Source organism: Peromyscus maniculatus, chromosome 8 (assembly GCF_049852395.1).
Source record: "Peromyscus maniculatus bairdii isolate BWxNUB_F1_BW_parent chromosome 8, HU_Pman_BW_mat_3.1, whole genome shotgun sequence".
Classification (NCBI taxonomy): Eukaryota; Metazoa; Chordata; class Mammalia; order Rodentia; family Cricetidae; genus Peromyscus; species Peromyscus maniculatus.
In genome coordinates, this window is record NC_134859.1 from 66,763,760 (window position 1) to 66,783,653 (window position 19,894).

Genomic DNA, 19,894 nt, shown 5'->3' on the forward strand with positions numbered 1-19,894 from the left:
CTGGCTTCCTTCAGTGATGGACTATAAAGTGCAACTTACACTTTATAGAGTTTGTTTCAACTTAAAACAAACTCTTTCCTCCCTAAATTGCTTTTTGGTCATGATGTTGATCACAGCAATAGAAACCAAACTAGGATGGTTTGTAATTAGAAAGCTACAAATATTTAAAGTAAATCTTACCTACTGACATGTAAAAATGTCAATACATTTAAAATTTTAATTATATAAGCAAAAGCTACATATTTCTGTCTTTGTATGTATGTGAGGCTGTTTGAGACAGAAGTCTTGTTACAAACCTAAGCTGGCCTCAGACTCTCAATCCTCCTGCCTCTGCTTCCATCCCTAAGCACTAGGATTATAGGTATGTGCTGTCATACCTGGCCTATATTTCTATACAAAGACAAAATGACAAAAACCCTGAAAGGCTACACCAAACCACTGACAACAACCATCCTGGGTAGCAAGATTTTGAGTGTTCCTTATCACTTGCTGTCTTGCTCTATTTTTTAAAATGTTTTTCTTGGTGGGGGTGTTGAGATAGGGTCTCACATGTAACTCAGGCTGGCCTCTTGTCTCGGCCACCTCAGTGTGACTTTAAGGCTTATGCTACCACTACCATCTTCACATCATTTTCCAAAAACCATAAAATCTATATATTATTTTGTATGGTTCTCATTTTAAAACTCCATTTCAATTTCTACTTAGAAATTTTTTGAGAACATAATAATCATATATAATAACATCCATAATAATAATCAAGTTTGCTTCCTTTATCTGCTCAATAGACTCTAGGTTTATACCTGCTTTAAAAAATGCTCAGCATTCAAACAAGAGAAATAATAGTACTGATACTATCAGCAAAATGTGAGTGTTTCCAGTTTTACTATGATAAAACACAGGGGTCTCATAATTTTGATAATGTCATTTTATATTTCAATTTGTGATTTTAAAAAAGACTTTGCATATATAACCATATTTGGTTTTTAAGGCTGTGAAGAAGATGGTGGGGGGCGGGTGTGATCCTCACTTTAAAGAGAAATTGCTTGAATTAGAAGAGGTGGAGGGGTATGTCCAGTCTCACACTGCTGAATGACAGTGTTAGCCTGAACAGTCCAATATGTCAGCCACTAACCACATTGAACTATTTAAGTTTAAATTCCTTAAAAATCAATTGTGTTCTGTAATTACACCAGTCACATTTCAAGGACTCAATAATCACATGTGGCCAATGGTGAATATTCTGGGTCTTCCAGACAAGGAAAGTTTCCATCATAACAGAAGCAGTGTGATTCCCACTCCAGTAGCATTTTCCGCTCATGTGGTAGCTTTCCACACCCTTGCTTTGCCTTCCTCAAAGCAAGGAAAATATTATATGGTCAACTTATTCCACATAGCATGACTTCTGAAATACTGCAGGGGAAACTGTCCTGAACTCAAGTGCCAAAGATGGTTGGTGTAGAAAACACTGAGTGACAGATGAGGGGTAGATGACGACCCTGAAGCAAAGGACAGTGTACTTTGTAGGGTGGCCTGCCTAGAATCTGTTTATCCTCTTCTTCCATCTAAATGAACTAGGATTTTGCCTCAGAGTTCAGAAAGGCTTACAATGCAATTTGGACTTGATGAAACAAGATGGGAAGTTAGCTGTTGGACATACACCCTTGTGTAGCATGAATCTTAGATGGTCTTATTAATAAAATCAAACCTGAGCCAGACATTGGGGTGAACTGGAAGATCAGAGAACCAGAATAAGCCACAGCTACCTCACCTCGCCGGATCCTCAGCTGGTCTTGCTTCCTCAGACTGGAGGCCTCTGAGTCCTCATCCAGAATGGGTCTCAGCTGAATTGCTGCTCAAAAGCCTGAAAGCTTAACCAGGCCAAATGCTTCTATTTCCTGGTCCTCACGCCTTATATATCTTTCTGCCTTCTACCATCACTCCCTGAGATTAAAGGCTCACTTTCTGGGATTAAAGGCATGAGTCACCATGCTTGGCTATATCCTTGAACACATGGATTTCTGCCTAGCTCTGCCTCCCAAGTGCTGGGATTAAAGGCGTGTGCTACCACTGCCTATCCTCTATGTTTAATATTGTGGCTGTTCTGTCTCTGACCCCAGATAAGTTTATTAGGGTGTACAACATTTCAGGGAACACAATACCACCACACCCTTGTGTGGCTTTGGTCTTGACCTCTGAAAGGGCAAATTGCAGAATAGAGCACCCACATGAGCATCATCTTGGGGAGTACCCCAAAATGGGGGCATATCATGAGCTCACACAGATCTATCAGCCATTTAGGTATACCTGATCAGCACTACAGCAGACAGTATACACAAAGCACATCATGAGGTTTACTAATGGAGTATCCACAGCTGAGTACCCATGTTTCCTGGGAGAAAAAGAGAACTGTGTGCTTTATGGGTTAAAATTCAACCATGTGAAACATAAGATAGCCTTTCAACAGTAAATAGTATTATGAAACTACCTATTTTATGTATTAAACATCATAAACTTTCAAATAATTAAACATTAAGGAGGCACACTGACAATGTAAATATAAAGGAAGCACAGTAGCTAGTTATACTTGCAATCAAGCATTCAGGAAAACCATAAATAATTCAGACAAAATAGAGATTAAGGGCAGTGTAATTCTGATTTTTGTAGAATTTGTATAATCACAATTCTGAACAATATAGCTGCTTAACAACTGCACTGAATTCAGTTGTTTGATGCCATTTAGCCAAAAGCTTTTAAAGGAAGTCTAAGTTTACGATCTCTTTCTGTCTTGGGGATGATTCAGAAGTGTAATGACAACTCTGCCAGACTTCTAGAAAGAAACTCAGTACAAAGAACTGCTGTGCATTCTTCACTGGGACAAGCATGGCGCAAGTTAGGTGTGACTGCACCCACAATCATCTGTGCTCTGTTCACACTCACCTGGGAGGGAAACCAGAGCCCAGCAAAAAGAAACTGCAATGCTGATTTTCAGCAGGAAGATGGTGGCTGCTTGTCACTTTTTTTTTTTTTTTAAGTTAAAGACATGCTGCAGGACATGTTTTGAAACTTTTGAACTGTTTCATCAAGAACTTAGAAGAACGAAAAGGTAGCTATTATATATCCAAAATCTGGTTTACTGTTGTGATCGGCACAAAACAGCAAGACTTAGTAAGAACTAATGGTGGTTTGCACAGAAAGTAATCCATCTGCAAATTAATGTCCTAACTGATGGGCCAGAGCACAAGCATTTCTTACAAGATACCTGCTAAGGAAAATTTCTGTCATGATGTTTCAGAGATGATGCTCCCATGGCTACACACACACAATGCCTGCTCTGAAAACCAGGTCCTCTTCATTCCACTTAAGAGTTAATTCATTTGAGATTAAGAGAGTTAAGAAGTAGTGAATGAAGCTTGCAACAGGAAAGTATATTATTAAACTCAATGTTATTAGGGGCAGTTAGCAAAGCCCAATAAGGACCTGGATACGATGCTATCATACAATGCAGTATAGGATGGCTTGCTTTATACAGCTGGGCTGTGGACACATTAAAATGCTGCTTGGTCTGAGGAAACACCCTTTGAGGTATGGAGGTATAAAGTCTGTGACTTTCTCAAACAGTGGGTGCGGGTGATAAGGCAAATTCAAACAAGTGGTGTAGCTGAATGAAAAGTATAAGGGAGTCTTGTAACTTCTGTGGGATTTTCTGCTACATCAAAATAGTTACTCCAAAAGCTAATTCATTCTTCTGTTGTGTTTCCTTAAGAAGACAAGTAGTTCTGTAGGTATCTGGGAATGATCTAGAGAACAATGTTTGGATGTTACTGAGGAAGCACAGTATTGTCATTAGCTCTCCAGTGCTACCCTAGTTCTAGAGCTGACCCTCTCTTCATAGTAGAATACATTCTTGTCAAGCATGGGATTGGCTGATGACTTCAGCTGGAACCACTGACTGTCACCATCTCACCACAGTCTATGCTGTGTCATGTCCTTATTGTCATGACAAGGAGCTGGCTCATTCCACACAGCTGTCCTCTGTCTCATATTTGTTCTTGAAAGTATATGCTTTATGAAAATAAACCCCACAATAAAGAGGTTCCTGGGTGACCATGCCAAGCCCCCTAACAACTTATGTACCATGCAAAGTTACATAAATATAAGAAAACACAAACTGTCAGAAATTAACAAGTAGTTAAGACACGTAAAACTTAACACAGAAGTCCCTTAAAAAATTAAACATACTCATCTTACAGCTGTGAAAACACATCTGAAGCCTGGACTGTTGGGTTCCATGTGCCCTTACCATTTAAAACAAAACACAGAAGGAGACACACTTTGTGTCATGAGTTGTCATCCACAAATTATATGTCTAACCCTGGAGCTTATTTTAGAAACACTCCTCACTAATTTGCCTGTGTTTTTGAATAGCAAGTAATATGTTTTCAATCATGAAAGGTTACAGGGAAATTTTTGTGGTTAAAAACTGGCCCTTTGCTGGCATAAAAAGCATCAGTCTTTGAGCAGTCCTCTGGGAAATAACTTCTTTTTTTCATCATTGTTAAGAGGTCTTCAAATCTACTTAATAGTTACTGTTCTTGGGGATGTATGTTGTTTACGTCCACTGAGCACTGATGTCACTTAAAGTCCTGGAAGAGACAAAATGAGAGCAAGCCTGATAAAGAACTCTGACTTCTTTACAGCACAGTAAGAGAACCAAACCATGTGAATGTTCCTCTTAAATGAATCCACTGATGGTTAAGTGCACACTGCCCTTCTTCCAACAAGAACCCAGCATGCCTCCTGACACTGCACTGTTTGCCCAGTTACATTTATCAAAGAACGCAAACATCTCATTTTGATAAAATTCTAGTTCTCTGGGCAGTGGTGGTGCACACCTTTAATCTCAGCACTTGGGAGGCAGAGGTAGGTGGATCTCTATGAGTTTGAGGCCAGCCTGGTCTAGAGAGTGAGTTCCAGGATAGCCAGGGCTGCAATGTGAAACCCTGTCTCAAAAAACAAAACAAAAATTATATTTCATATAATTTTTTCTCAAGTAAAAAACTCTTTACATAAAAATGTCAGAGAAATATAAAAATGCGAGGGCTTTGTGAGTCCTCCATTTGCCGCCTCCTCCACTGGCTCTCCACATCTTCCACTGACCAAACATCTGTGCTTCTTACAACACATAGTCATTTTATAAAGAAATAACCTGGAAATGCTTTTATTCCTCCCTCCTCAGCATCATACACGTCCTAGTTTTTTCTTGTTAGTTTAAGCTCTGTCATAACAAGGATGGATATACAAGTGTTTCTAAAGCTTAACGACAGCACGGGAATTTGAGGGGAGGGTCCTGCCAAGGTTTGGTTTGAGCTTGGTAACCAGCTTGCTGTGTGTGTGTGTGTGTGTGTGTGTGTGTGTGTGTGTGTGTGTGTGTGTGTGTGTGTGTGTGTGCGCTGCTTAGGTTGCACTGTTGACCTGAGTGAATTTGAGAGCACCTAGAAAACATACCTCAGGTCTTTCGAGAGAGGTTTACCCGAGCAGGTGAGACCCACCCTGAATATAGACAGCATCATCCCTGGGCTAGGGCCCCGATGGAAGAAGAAGGGTAAAAGGAGAACACCAGCTGAGTACTAGCGTTCATCTCTCTGCTTGCTAAGCGTGGACAGTGTGACCAGCCGCCCCTGGCTCCTCCCCCTGGATGAACTGTACTCTCTAACTGAAAGCCAAGAAGCTGCTTTCTGTCAGGTATTCGGTTGCAGGGATGAGAAAAGTCACTAATATATCAGGTGAGTCACTCTGTTTATCTAATTTACCAGACCATCCAATCTTCTTATACTCACTTTACGGTTAGATAAGTGAATGTGTGAAAACAACCAACCAAACAACCCACATTGTTCTCAGATGGACATTGGCTGTTACTTTGCTTTTACCCTGAACCTGGACTATAAAGTGCTGGGGAGTAAAAAATATATATATATATATCAAACTGCCTCCCGGATTGGCAAGTTGGAAGCTTTACAATCAGTCTGTGGTTTTCAATGGCAGGGAGGCCTTCAACATGGCTTGATGAGGCATGTACTTCACTGCTACCCACATCAGAAGGTAAACGCATTTGCTCTTACTTCAAAAGTTGATGTTTCTACCATTCCTCCCTGGGAACCAATGTCTTGTCTTTTGTCATAGAACACAATGAGATCTATTAGAAACTCCTCCAACCCCCTCCAGCCACTTAATACCTCATCTACTTGCACATTAACCATCCTTTGTCCTACCCAGGAAAAAGAAATGACTCACGAGCTCTAGACTCCACATCGACTCACTTCCATGTCTTGTTCTATCCACTATCAACTCCTATTCCCACAAATGCGCTTAAAACTCATATTAAAACAACTACCGAGCGCCGACGCGGGAAAAGACAAAATGGAGCACCAGGGAGTGGACGTGCCTCCTGTGGAGTTAAAGGACCAGGGACCCCAGGAAACTGTGGAGAGCGGGGAGCACCATCAGAATGAGAATGAGAACCCTGAGGGAGAGGCTGGCGCAGCAGCAGCCAGTGCCAACTACCAGCTGCCAGGACCCTTCTCCTCTCTGGACTCCAGCATTGAAATCCTGAAGAAGCAAGCCCAGGAGCTGATTGAAAATATCAAAGAGAGCAGACAGAAGAACCATGCACTTATGACCAACTTCAGGGACAGCCTCAAGATGAAGGTCACGGATCTGACAGAAAAACTGGAGGAGAGGATGTACCAGGTGTACAGTCACCACAGCAAGATCCTTCAGGAAAGGCTCCAAGAATTCACTTAGAAGATGGCAAAGATCAGCCTTCTGGAAATGGAGCTGAAACAAGTCTGCCATACTGTGGAAACTGTATACAAGGACCTGTGTGTCCAGTCTGAGGTCCCCACGTCAGAAGAACAGAGTTACAAAGACGTTGACTGCTGACTGCTGCTAAGAAGCTCCCGTCTTAATGACAGTCACCAAGAGAAGGCACAGAGCCCACGGAGCCATGCTGAGATTTTTTTTTTTAAAAAAACAGTCCTATAACGCAACGCAAATGCCACCAATGATCTTTGTGCTAACTACCAAAGTGTGACAAGGTTAGCCCTGCCATAGGCCCAGCTTTAGCAAATTCACCCAACCCACACCTACAGTTGATTAAATGTTTGATTTCTTAAAAAAAAAAAAAAAAAAAAAAAAAGCCCAACTGCCACAATACCTTTCATCAAGCCTGTGGTCCCTCTACTTATGAACCACCCCGCCCCTTGTCTCTTTGTAACTAAAAATCTGGAATAAACTATCCACTTCAGGTACTCCTCAGCTCATTGTAACCTAGCTAACTCTTTACCATTATACTGACATCTTCCATTACCAAACCCAATGTATTCATCCACTCTTTTTTTTTTTTTAATGTGACCTTTCTTTAGCATCTACTACTATTGATGCTTTGTTCTAGAAATCCTCACAGAGCCACTGGTTTCTTTTTGTACCATTATTTTCTGATTCAACTATTTCTTGTATGGACTTTTCCTTCCATAAAACCATAAAATATTAGAACTATCTATCACTGGTAGTAGATATTGATACAACTACATGGAAAAGATATTGAATAGATAAAATATTTCCCAATGGGTCACACCTTTAATCAAACTCTGTTACTCCTAGAAATCCATATAAGATAAGATTGTTGTCCTGGCTAGATTTATGTCTACTTGACACAGGGTAGAGTCATCAGAGGAAGGGGCCTCAATTGAGAAAATGCCTCCATAAGCAAACCTATGAAGCATATTCTCATTCTCTTCTCTTCTCTTCTCTTCTCTTCTCTTCTCTTCTCTTCTCTTCTCTTCTCTTCTCTTCTCTTCTCTTCTCTTCTCTTCTCTTCTCTCTCTCTCTCTCTCTCTCTCTCTCTCTCTCTCTCTCTCTCTCTCTGTTTTAGAGACAGTGTTTCTCTTCTTAGCACTGGCTGTTCTGAAACTTACTCTGTAGACCAGGCTGGCTTTGAACTCACAGAGATCCTCCTGCCTCTGCCTCCCAGGTGCTGGAATTAAAGGCAGTGAACCACCACTGCTGGCTTGAGCCACTTTCTTAATTAGTGATTGATGGGGGAAGGCCCAAGCCCGTTGTGGGTGAGGCTACCTTTGGGCAGGTGGTTCTGGGTCTATAAGAAAGCAGACTGAGCAAGCCATGAAGTGTAGCTAGAGTTTTCCTGCCTTGCCCACAGTCAGGACAAATCTTTGTCACTTTCCAGTCCCACAGCCGCTCAGACCCAACCAAGTAAACACAGAGACTTATATTGCTTACAAACTGTATGGCTGTGGCAGGCTTCTTGCTAACTGTTCTTATAGCTTAAATTAATCCATTTCCATAAATGTATACCTTGCCACGTGGCTCGTGGCTTACCGGCATCTTCACACTCTGCTTGTCCTGGCTGTGGCTGGCAGTGACTCCTTCTGCCTTCCTGTTCTTTCTTTTCTCCTCTCTGTTAGTCCCACCTATACTTCCTGCCTAGCCACTGGCCAATCAGTATTTTATTTATTGACCAATCAGAGCAACACATTTGCCATACAGAACATCCCACAGCACTTCCCCCCCCCCCTTTTTTTTTTCAAAAAGGAAGGTTTTAACCTTAACAAAGTAAAATTACATATAATTTGGGAATTTGGGTGTAGCTTCTCTTATTACTTCCTGCTGGAGGGGGGCACTGTATCTTATGGGGACACAAAGAAAATTTTAGGATTATGGAATAGTCCATGAGACTGTATCGTCTGAGCCAGTTCCCTTGAAACGATTCTGGATGTTGGATCATCTGGGCCATGGTGTCATCGAAGACCTTTCAGGGGGTCTTGGCTGGTCAAATCTGATATATCTTAATCGGCATCTTCACATGCTGCTTGTCCTGGCGGCAGCTGGCAGTGACCCCTTCTGCCTTCCTGTTCTTTCTTTTCTCCTCTCTGTTAGTCCCGCCTATACTTCCTGCCTAGCCACTGGCCAATCAGTGTTTTATTTATTGACCAATCAGAGCAATTTGACATATAGACCATCCCACAGCACTTCCCCTTTTCTTTTTTTTTTTTTTTTTTTTTAAGGAAGGTCTTAGCTCTGAGCTCTGAGCTCTTGGCTTTCTCTTTTACATTGGTTCTGTGTTACTTATTTAATAAGACGGTTGGCTACATCTACAATGAGGAGCAAGCCAGTAAGCAACACCCCTCCATGGCCTCTACATCAGCTTTTGCTTCCAGGTTCCTGCTATATGTTTGAGTTCCAGCCCTGATTCTTTCAATGATGGACTACCGTGTGGAAGTGTAAGCCAAATAAACCCTTTCTTCCCCAACTTGCTTTTTGGTCATGGTGTTTCATCACAGCAACAGAACTCTAGTTAAGACAATTGTGATCATCAATAATAAAAGAAGTAATCCTTGCACAGAAACATTAAATATTAGGTTACTTATGATAAAAGATGGTGTTATGTTTGAAATTACAGTAATGTTACATAGCAAAAATATAATGTTGTCTAGTTTTAGTTAAATTATATGGGAAATACGTAGACAGGGGAAAAGGTCTGGAAGAAAATGTTCCAAATAATAGAAGTGATTTTCTTGTGGATTTTGAAGCTCTCCACAAGGATCATGTATATCATTTACCTATTATGAAGGAAAAAACAAACATTTTAAAAAGAAATCAAGGGTCAACTCAACAGAAAGGTGGTATCCACCTTCACTTCTCACTCAATACATTTCCCAAGAGGTCATCTCATGTGCTTCAGAAACCTCAGCATCTACAGAGGGCTCTCAAACCACATTACCAGGAAACACCACCCTCCTCAGCTTCAGAACTCTACTGCCACCTGGCCACTAGACAACTCCATATGAAGACCAATATGAGTAACAACTTCAACCTGCTATTCTGCCCTTAACTAACATTCCAAACCTCCATTCCTTTTACATTGATAGCTCTTGTCAAAAGCTCTACCTTCCTGAAATTCCTACTTCGGGCAAGTAGGTGAGTCATACAAGACTCCATCAACATCCAATCAAATACTCATAACAAGGCCAATCCAGTCTATCTCTGGAATATAAAACCATGCTTCCTTTTCTCTTCCCACTTCTTCACAAGTCCCACCTGAACTTTTTTTATTTTTGGCGGCAGGGGGTGGGGAGGGTGTTGGATGGTGATGCTTACTGAGTATCAAACCCAGAGTTTAACATATGCTAATCAAGCACTAAACCACTGAACTATATCCTCAGACCTCACCTGAACTGTTTAAACAGCAATTTCCTAAATGGTGTCTTTACCTCTAGCCTTAGGCACACAATTTTCCTCTTTATTAACAACAGAGTCATTTTTCTAATGTATAAATTGGATCAAGTTATTCCCCTGTTCAAAAAATCCTTCAATGGCAACCCATCATCATGTAATAAAATAAAAAGTTCTTAGCATGGGACTTAATGAACTTATCCTTTCAATGTCCACTGGAAACCTCGTCCTCACCCCTTAGTTCAAATATCTGGAAAAGTCCACTTTACCCTCCCAAGCAGGAGTATCCTTCTCTCAGTTCCTGCAGCATGCCATCCTTACTCCCACCACACTATGGCTCATGTTCCTATGGTTACTTTTCTTGTGTCTTTTCCTCTGTACAAGAGTTTGTTCATCTTTGTGCCTCTACAAAGATGACAGATAACCAAATGTACAAATACTTTTATGAATAGTTTGGCTTACAGGCACAGGGTAGATCAGTTGTTCTCAACTTGTGAGTTATGACCCCTTTGAAGGGTTGGAGACCCTTTTACAGGGTTGCCTAAGACCATCAGAAAACACAGATGTTTACATTATGATTCATAACAGTAGCCAAATTACAGTTATGAAGTAGCAATGAAAATAATTTTATGGTTGCGGGTCACCACAACCTAAAGAACTGTATTAAAGGATCACAGCATTAAGAAGGTTGAGAATCACTGTGCTAATCGTATGCAAGTTTTTAAGTTGGTTTATGAAAACCTTCCCACAATGTTCTTTCCCTTCTTCTAAAGCAAAAGCCTGAAAGCCACTTTTCATAGCTACTGGTTTCAAAAATAGGCAAAAATTACCTTAATTTTCTAAAAACGGAAAAATAACAAATATTCTCTTTACTAGCAATTCAACTTCACCATACTAGAATTAGTACAAGCCAAAGAAAAATAAAATCTTTTCATGTCAAGGAGAGTTACTTTTCATTTCAAACATGTGCTTTGGTAACCCTTATTAATTTATTAATCAAAATTATCAGGAAGTTCAGACTCACAGGGGTTATAAAGGAATAAAATGCATCTTGGCAGAGTAGTGACTAGTAAAAAGTTATGAAACTCTGAAAAACAGATCTCTTCCTTACTTAAGCATTCAAAATTCCCCATGGGTGAGTCACCCCCTCCAAGAAAAGCTAAGCCCCACCTGAAATAAACCTGGATGTGAAGTCTGCACATCCATGGAAACCAGCTGCAGTGTCTGCTGGGTAAAAAGAGGAATCACAAATGAAGCCACTAGCAAATAAATAATCCTAAATGATTCTTGCTTCACCTCAGGGTACACTATACACTCTATTCAGGATGGCAAATGACATTTTATTTGACAAGTACTAATAATGTCAGATCGTTTGTACTTCCTGTATACTGATCAACTGAGTTCAACACAGCCCATGAGGAAGCACACCTCATAAGTGTGCAATTCTTGAAAGGCAACTAATTCAATATGAACTAGAAATTTGAGAAGCAATGAACACAAGCTAAAAACTAAACAGGTTGTAACCATGGCAATGGCACACACATGAACTGGAGGTTAGAGCTGAGACACTCCCTTGGATGAGCGCACTACCTGAATCCACTCTAATCCAGAGGGTGTGCTGGTATAGTTTCTATGGAAACACCAATGTATGACACACAAATATGCATTCATTTCTGTGTGAGTGTGGACACACAGACCTTTGGTAGTTGGTATTCCAGTCAATGCAAATCCACGGAAGCTATAACATACCTCCAACTATCATTAACAGAGTGTAGGCTAATCCTTACTGGCTGGAGGGGATTTATTGTATAAAGTGAAAGTCCTTCTACCAATTTTCAATCACTTCCCAAGTTTGGCAGTTTCCTCACCACTTCCTGGAAGGCTCCTTGTGGTCAGTCCTCTTTTAAAGCACATTTGGATTGAAGTAGAATATAACAAGAAAGGGCATAGATCCAAAGTGCAAACTGGATGAGCACACTCCATCTGTGTGGAGAACAGGAATTCACGGCACCCTGGAAGCCTTCGCCATTACTGTTTTCTTTCCCCTCTCAGAAAGAGCTACTACTGTCATAACTCCAACTACCAATAAGTGCTGCTTGTTTCTGAACTTGACAATGGAGGTGGGGAGTAGGAATTGCCTGGTGCCCAGCTTCCTTCGCTCAGTGTTATGAAGTGATTTGTGCTGTTTGTAGCTATAGTTCATTCACTCTTGCTGCTAAGTAGGAGTCTTTCAATACCAAAACTCACTTTCCCATCCCATGTTGATGGACACTTGTGCTCTTGCTAGGTTTTGACTTATTCCTTATTGCACTTTAACACTAAACCTAATACTTCCATTTCCCACTACATCACATTGTTTTGGCACGCCTCTAAAGACTTTGTCAATCTTTTATACAGATCAAAACAGTTCTTCAGAACCAAGCTAAATGACAGGAAGAGTAACCATGACAGTAAACAATGCATGCTACAAAACACACTCATCCCTGAAAAACATGGCTTAGAGTTCTTTGGATGAACTGGTCTGAAGCACTAACTTTCTTGGGTCTGCGAGACAGTGGCCTATAGGACTAGCCTTCATTGACTAAGAGCATATTCATTTTTAATGCCTATTCTCCTCTTCTTTCTAAGAAGGCAGTTCTGATGAGATCACACCAGGAAAACAGTACTGAGTTGAGCAGCTTTAAAGAGAATATATCTTAGCTGCCACCTCAGAATATGCATATAGACACATGTTATGGTGGTTTGAATAAAAATGCTCCCCATAGGCCTATAGGGAGTGGCACTATTAGGAGGTGTGGCTTTGTTGGAGGAGGTGTGGCTTTGCTGGAGGAGGTGTGACACTAGGGGGTGAGCTTTGAGGTCTCGGAAGCTCAAGCCTGGCCAGTGTGTCACCATCATTTCCTGCTGCCTGCAGATCCAGATGTAGAACTCTCAGCTAACTCTCTTAGCACCATGTCTGCCTGCATTTGGCCATGCATTCTGCCATGATGATAATAGACTAAATGTTTAACTGTAAGCCAGCCCCAATGAAATGTTTTCATAGAGTTGCCCTGGTCATGATGTCTCTTCACAGCAATAGAAACCTTACTTATGACACATATTTTGGCTTACTGTCTTTGGGAACAGTTTAGTAGATCACACATCAGCTAGACTATGGTCAGTGAACACCCTTCCTCACACGGCAAGGTTTCTGCTGTATGGTGGAGAGAAACAGATAATTGAGGCAAAGAGCACAAGAGCTTTCATTTCAACCCATCTTGTACCTCTCTTCCCTTTTAATCTCAATCTCTCAATTTCTCTCTCCTCCCTCCACACTCTTTGCCTCCCCCTCTGTTATATTATTACCTACTCATGCTCAACTCCCTAGGCTTAAAATATAACCCCAGAAGCCAAAAACTCATATTCAACCTCTCAGGGTGACATCTTGCTCTCCCTGCACAATAATCTTCTGGAAGGCCTTATTACCACTCACTCTTCCACCACTACAAATTACTTTCTACCTCCGCCCTCCACTGAAGCCATTCTCTGATGGCACCAGTGCTCTCCTTGAGGCTGTCTCTAACTCCCTAGACATTCTTGGGTGTCTACCCTTGTCAATCATTCTGTTCTTCTCTTGAATCCTATACCACCACACTTGCTGGCTTTCTTCCAACCTCCCTGGACACTCGTCTCCTGGCTCCTCTTAAGGTCATTACTATTGACAGTCCTGTATAGGACTTAACGCTTCTTGAACCAAGGCACAAAAAAGCACTAATGATTTGAGTGTAATCCTCAGAACTCACACACAAGCGAATAAATGTATTTCTCAAGATTCATCGGCTAGCCATTTGCTCACACTTCGTTTGTTTTTTACCATCTAGGTCTCATACGTGTTCTGTGATCACCTCCATATCAACTTGAGTGTTCAGAAACACTCTTCTTCAGTATCTTACAGACATTACCAGTCTCCTGAAGCCTTTATCATGTTAGGAAGCTGTGCTGGTCAGTAGTTGATAGGTCATGGGCTTTGAACTCAGCCAATTCGGTTTCAAATTCCCAACTGCCTCTTAATTCACTGTGGGTTTCACATCTATAAAGCTTATTGTGTAAAGCTGAGCAGATGAAAAGAGATAAGGAATAAAACCCCTCAAATATAGCTCCATACATAGCAGTTGTCTCAATAACTAATTTACCCCTGCTTCCCCTTTCACAGAAGCTGGCCCTGCTTCCCTAACTATAGCAGCCCCCCCCCCCCATCTGTGGTTTCCTTTCCTGTGGTTTCAATTACCGGTGGTCAGCTTATAACCCAAAAATACTGAATGGAAAATTCCAGAGATAAACTATTTGTAAATCTTAAATCACACGCCATTCTGAGGGCTACTTGAACATAAGCACTGGGGCAGCATCAGTCTGAGAGCTAAGCTAGCTGCTGTCTCCAAGACCCTGCCTGCTCAGAGGCTCTCTTCTCCACACCAGCTCCTCAGGTATGGACCCCCTTCATTTAGCTTGGGCTCCAAACCCTAATCTTGGCCCCTGTAGCTCCCCTACCCTTGACATGGATACTTACCTTGCTCTGCCCTGACCTAATAGCTTTAGGATGACATTCTTCAGGAAAAGGGGAAGCACTTTTACCTACTGGTACAGATTCTATCTTCTGGGATCTTCCAAAATAGCACAATCAGTTCCTACTCAAAATATTGTCGTTTTTTTTTTTTTTTTTAAATCATGATCTATATCTTATTTTCTTCAGTCACTCCTTAAATGATTTAATGAGACCATGATTGGAAAAAGTACAGAGACAACTAGCTAAACTAGTGGAAACACATGAACTGTGGACCAATAGCTGAGGAGCCTCCATGGCACTGGACTAGACCCTCTGGATAAGTGAGACAGCTGTTTAGCTTGAACAGTTTAGGGGCCCCAGGTAGTGGGACTGGGACCTGTCCCTAGTGCATGAGCCAGCTTTTTGGAATCTTTGCACAGCCTTGGTGCAGGGAGGAGGGGCTTGGACCTGCCTCAACTGAATGTACCAGGCTCTGCTGACTTCCCATGGGAGACCTTGCCTTGGAGGAGGTGGGAATGGGGGGTGGGTTGGGGGATAGGCTGGGGGTGGGTGGGAGGAGGGAGGACAGGGGAATCTGTGGTTGATATGTAAAATGAATAGAAAAATCTCTTAATAAAAAAAAGTATCTCTTCACAGGAAGCATTCTTTTCTGAATGAACTCCAGCCTATCCACACAGCTTATGAAAATATACAGAGGAGACACTCTTGGTCACCTCATAACACTCCATTCCACCCATATAATTCTTTCCTTTTTAAAAGAAGCTGGCTGTTCAGGTACAGCCTTCCTACTACACAACCAGGAAAATGTTGCAAAAAAATCAGTTCCCAATGATTCTAAATTAACCTTGATAATCATGCACCTCTCACCACTAACAGGCTTTGTAATGGGCATGCAACCAAATACTGACAAATTACATGTGTCAAGAGGTCTGCTGAGAGCAGAGATGGAACATGAGACAACAGGCAGTCCCTCGCCTTCCTTTGGAGGTGACTGTGTCCAGGTGGGATGCACAGAATTACAGCAATGATCTGCACCAGGATGAGAATGGAAGAACTGGAAGGATAGGACCCAGGGAGTCACAAGCTGGGCCCTCAGGGCATGGCAGAACCGCTCATTTCCAGGCTGCTTGGTTTGGTTATTGTGTTTCCTTTTGATTTAAGCCGCTGCGGTCAGGGCTTCTTTTCAACTGCAGCCAACTGCATTCAAATTGACACAGAGTGAGAGTAGGAACTACTCATGCCTGCAGGAGACGTGGGAGGAGGTACAGCGGCACTTCCAAGCCCATGGATACAGCTAGGAACAATGTTGATACATAGTATCAACTAAGCCCCTCTTCTTGTCACCTCTACAAGTTACTTTCTGTTTGTATTGTTCAGTTAGTATTCACTAAAGAACCAGTGGTTACTTTTCACTCACACTGTTTCCTTTCCATGGTTCCATATGTTCAGATCTTTGTAAGCAACATTTCTTATAAATAATAATAAAGGAAGTTGAATAGTTACTAAATTACAAACTGAGATAGGAAAAGAGAGGAACAGAAAAATGAATAGAGTACTTGTGGGCCACGTCACCACTGCATGCTGTTTCTCATTTTGTGCATTTGTACAGGAGTGAAAAACCTGGAGTATTCCCTTTGGGTGTTAAATTTTGACTTGGAGAATTTTCAGAGAATTCATGGCTTGGAAATACTCTCTCAATTGAAGCAGAAAAAAAAATCCCAATTATGCACTATCAAGACTCACTTCAAGTCAAGAAACAGCCTCGTTGCACTAGAGAGCACACCTAGGCCTTTATTTATGTTTACTATCACACTACAGGAAACACGGAGAAAGCAACTGCCAAATGTGTGCTCAATTCACCATCTTGGTGAAAGCAGACATTCGGAAGAGCGACTGGACCTGGGGCGTTTGGGCAGTAAAACTAAAGCAAGCATGTGGAAGAGCACGCTTTCACACCCAGTACTGCCATCTTGTCACAGATGCATTCGGCCCCTCAATCGCTTCCACGGCACTTAAGGTCTGAGCCCTCACTTCTGAAGGCCTTTAGCAAATGTGGTTTCTGACTTAGTGCTCCACTGTCACGTGCCCCCACTTTGCTTGCCTCATTCCACCCAGATTCTAGTATCACTGGGCACTTTGCAATTTTGAAAACATGTGCAGAGTCTGCTTGTCTCAAGAGATCTCCTTCTCTCTGCTACCCACATGTGATTAATTCTGCCTGGCCGGGACCCTCCCCATCTGATTCTTTGCCTCCTCCCACACTCTGCCACACACAGATCCCTCATCCTTCCAATCTTAAAGTCAACTTCCCCACGAAGTGCCTTTTCTGTGGCATACTCTTAAGTTTGCACATGTTAATATCCCTGATGAAGAAACCCTGCATTTTCCCTTCAACCCTTCTCATTGTTTACCAATTTAGTATGTCTTCCTGCTGGTTGATCAGCTTCATAAGCACAAGGGCCATAGCATCTCGAGTCACTCTTATACAGCAAGAATAAAGAAGATATGGTGGTCATCATTCTTCCAAAAGCCCCTTAATGCCACAGGAAAGCACAAATAATGCTATGCTACATAAGAAAGCAACCTACAAAACTACACATTGAGTAAATAAAAAGAGTCCAAGATTTTAAATATTTTTATTAGTTGAGAATCTCATACATGTATACAATGTATTTTGATTATATTCACCCCCTACTTCTCCCCTAACTCCTCCCAGTTCCACTCCACCCCTGTCCAACTATGTATCTTCCCTTCCTTTTAAAAACTAACCCACTGAGTACAATTTGTACTGCTAATATACTCATGGTCCTGGGTCATCCACTGGAACATGATTGACCTCTTAAGGAAAACTGAAGATTCCAAATTTTAAAGGGCATATACTTATATATGTATAAAAAATTACAAAGGAAATGTATCAAAGTATTAACAAGATATTACACACACATATATACATACACATTTGTGTATATGTGCATACAGCATGCATGTATATATAGTATATATATGTGTAATACACACACACACACACACACACATATATATGTATATGCTGGTGTATGTAGAAACCAGAGATCAATGGTCAGATGTCTTCCTCTACTACATTCCACCTTCCTTTTTTTAGGCAGTCTCAATGAGTCCAGAACTCACTGGATTGGTGGATTGGCTAGGCAGTGAGTTCCAGTGATCTGCCTGTCTCTGCACTCTTCTTTCCCCATCCCTCCAGTGTTAGGTTTGCAGACGAGCACCACTAGGGTCCACTCGGGGCTTCGTGCTTCCGAAGCAGGCATTTTACCCACTGAGTCATCTCCCTCCTCCAGATTTTTTTTTTAATTGAGAACCTAGATACAGACTGGGCATGATGGTGCACGCCTTTAATCCCTGCACTCAGGAGGGAAAGGCAGGAGTTCGAGGCCAGCCTAGTCTACAGAGTGAGTTTCAAGACTGCCAGGGCTACACAGAGAAATCCTGTCACAAGAAACCAAGACAACAACTACCTGGACACAGAGAGTTAAACAACACACAGCATGGCAAAGGTGGAGGAGAGGCCTATTCATGGGATGAAAGAACAGAAAACACAATGCAGGGATGAAGAGTAGCACATGACTATTACACAACTAAACTATAACAAAATGGCAAACATGATTATTGGCTGTTCTACTTGTTAATATGCCAGTCAGCTCACATTACAGTCATACCCCATTTTGCTTCCTCAAAGCTGAAAAGCACACTTGCTTGGATAGTGACTGCTGATCTTGTGTACACAAGAATCACCTGGACATCCTGAGAATCATAAACCAGTCTCCAGGAAATGGAGCCCAGGAAGTCTCTACTGGCAGGCACTTCTGATACAATTCAGACTATGAGCGGTCCCTGCCTAGGACAAACTAAGACAACATTAAGGAAGTTCCTCCTCATCAAAGGTTTCAGATAAAACAGGAGCCTAAGAGGTAGGAGATGCAAATGGAAACATGGCAGCTGCTTGCCACAAGTCAGCAGGCAATCAAAGGGCTTACAGTGTGGAAAATTCTGCTCCCATTCAACCACACACATAATCCAAATGCCAAGGGCAGTAATAAGTTTCGAGTGGCACTGCATCTACCTAGAACTCAGCCTCCTGAACCAACATACCAAAGTAATAAAAAATGGCTCTCAGCTGAGAAGACAAGACATAGGCTTCTTAAGACTGATGTCCCACAAATGACACATAAGACCTATCTCATCGGAACATACTCCTTTCTTCTATGCCCTTCTAATGAGCTTATCTGACTGCTGAACCCACAGCAGATTAGATTTGTACGTTTAAGAGGGGAGAGAAGATTCATGGGGAGGCAGATGGAAATAAATCATGTAGACTTAACCATATACTCTAAAGGTTAAATTATTTACATCAATTTAGGGACGGGGGAATTATATACAATGGCTTGAAAACAATTGTTCAAAATTATGTCCATGATAATGAGTTACTAAAAAAAAAGCAAAATCACATCTTCACATTTTTTTTTCTTCTTTTCTGAATGTGCACTGGTGTTTTGCCTGCATGCACGTCTGTGTGAGGGTGTTGGATCCTCTGGAACTAAAGTTACAGACAGTTGTGAGCTGCCATGTGGATGCTGGGAAACGAACCCAGGTTCCCTGGAAGAGCAGTCAGTGCTCTTAACCACTAAGCCATCTCTTTTCGTCATCTCTCCAGCACAAGAGAACTTTTTTTTTTTTAGGCAAAGTTTTCTCTGTGTAGACCTGGCTGTCCTAGAACTCACTCTGTTGACCTGGTTGGCCTCTAACTCAGAGATCTGCCTGCCTCTGCCTCCCAAGTGTTGGGAGTAAGGGCATGCACCACCATGCCCAGCTTGACATTTTCTTCAAAGAAGCAAAACTGAGGGAACACTTATTCCTGAGCACCTAGAACATGTTAAGAATGAAACACTCTAGCTGGGCACGGTGGTGCATGCCTTTAATCTTAGCAGTCAGGAGGCAGAGGCAAATAGATCTACATAGGAATTCCAGGACAGCCAGCCCTACATAGCGAGACCCTGTCTCAAAACAAAACAATGCACATCTCATTTGATAACAGCCTTGTAATGTACGACACATTCACATTTTAAG

The 19,894-nt window shown here is 41.7% G+C and overlaps 1 protein-coding gene and 1 pseudogene across 2 annotated transcripts in view; one reads left to right on the top strand and one right to left on the bottom strand.

The window, feature by feature from the left end:
* Nucleotides 1–19,894, bottom strand: part of Myo1d (myosin ID) — a 316,231-nt gene that overhangs the window by 282,715 nt on the left and 13,622 nt on the right. The gene's annotated exons all lie outside the window — the stretch shown is intronic.
* LOC102916870 (synaptonemal complex central element protein 2 pseudogene) lies at nt 6,418–7,014 on the top strand (annotated as a pseudogene).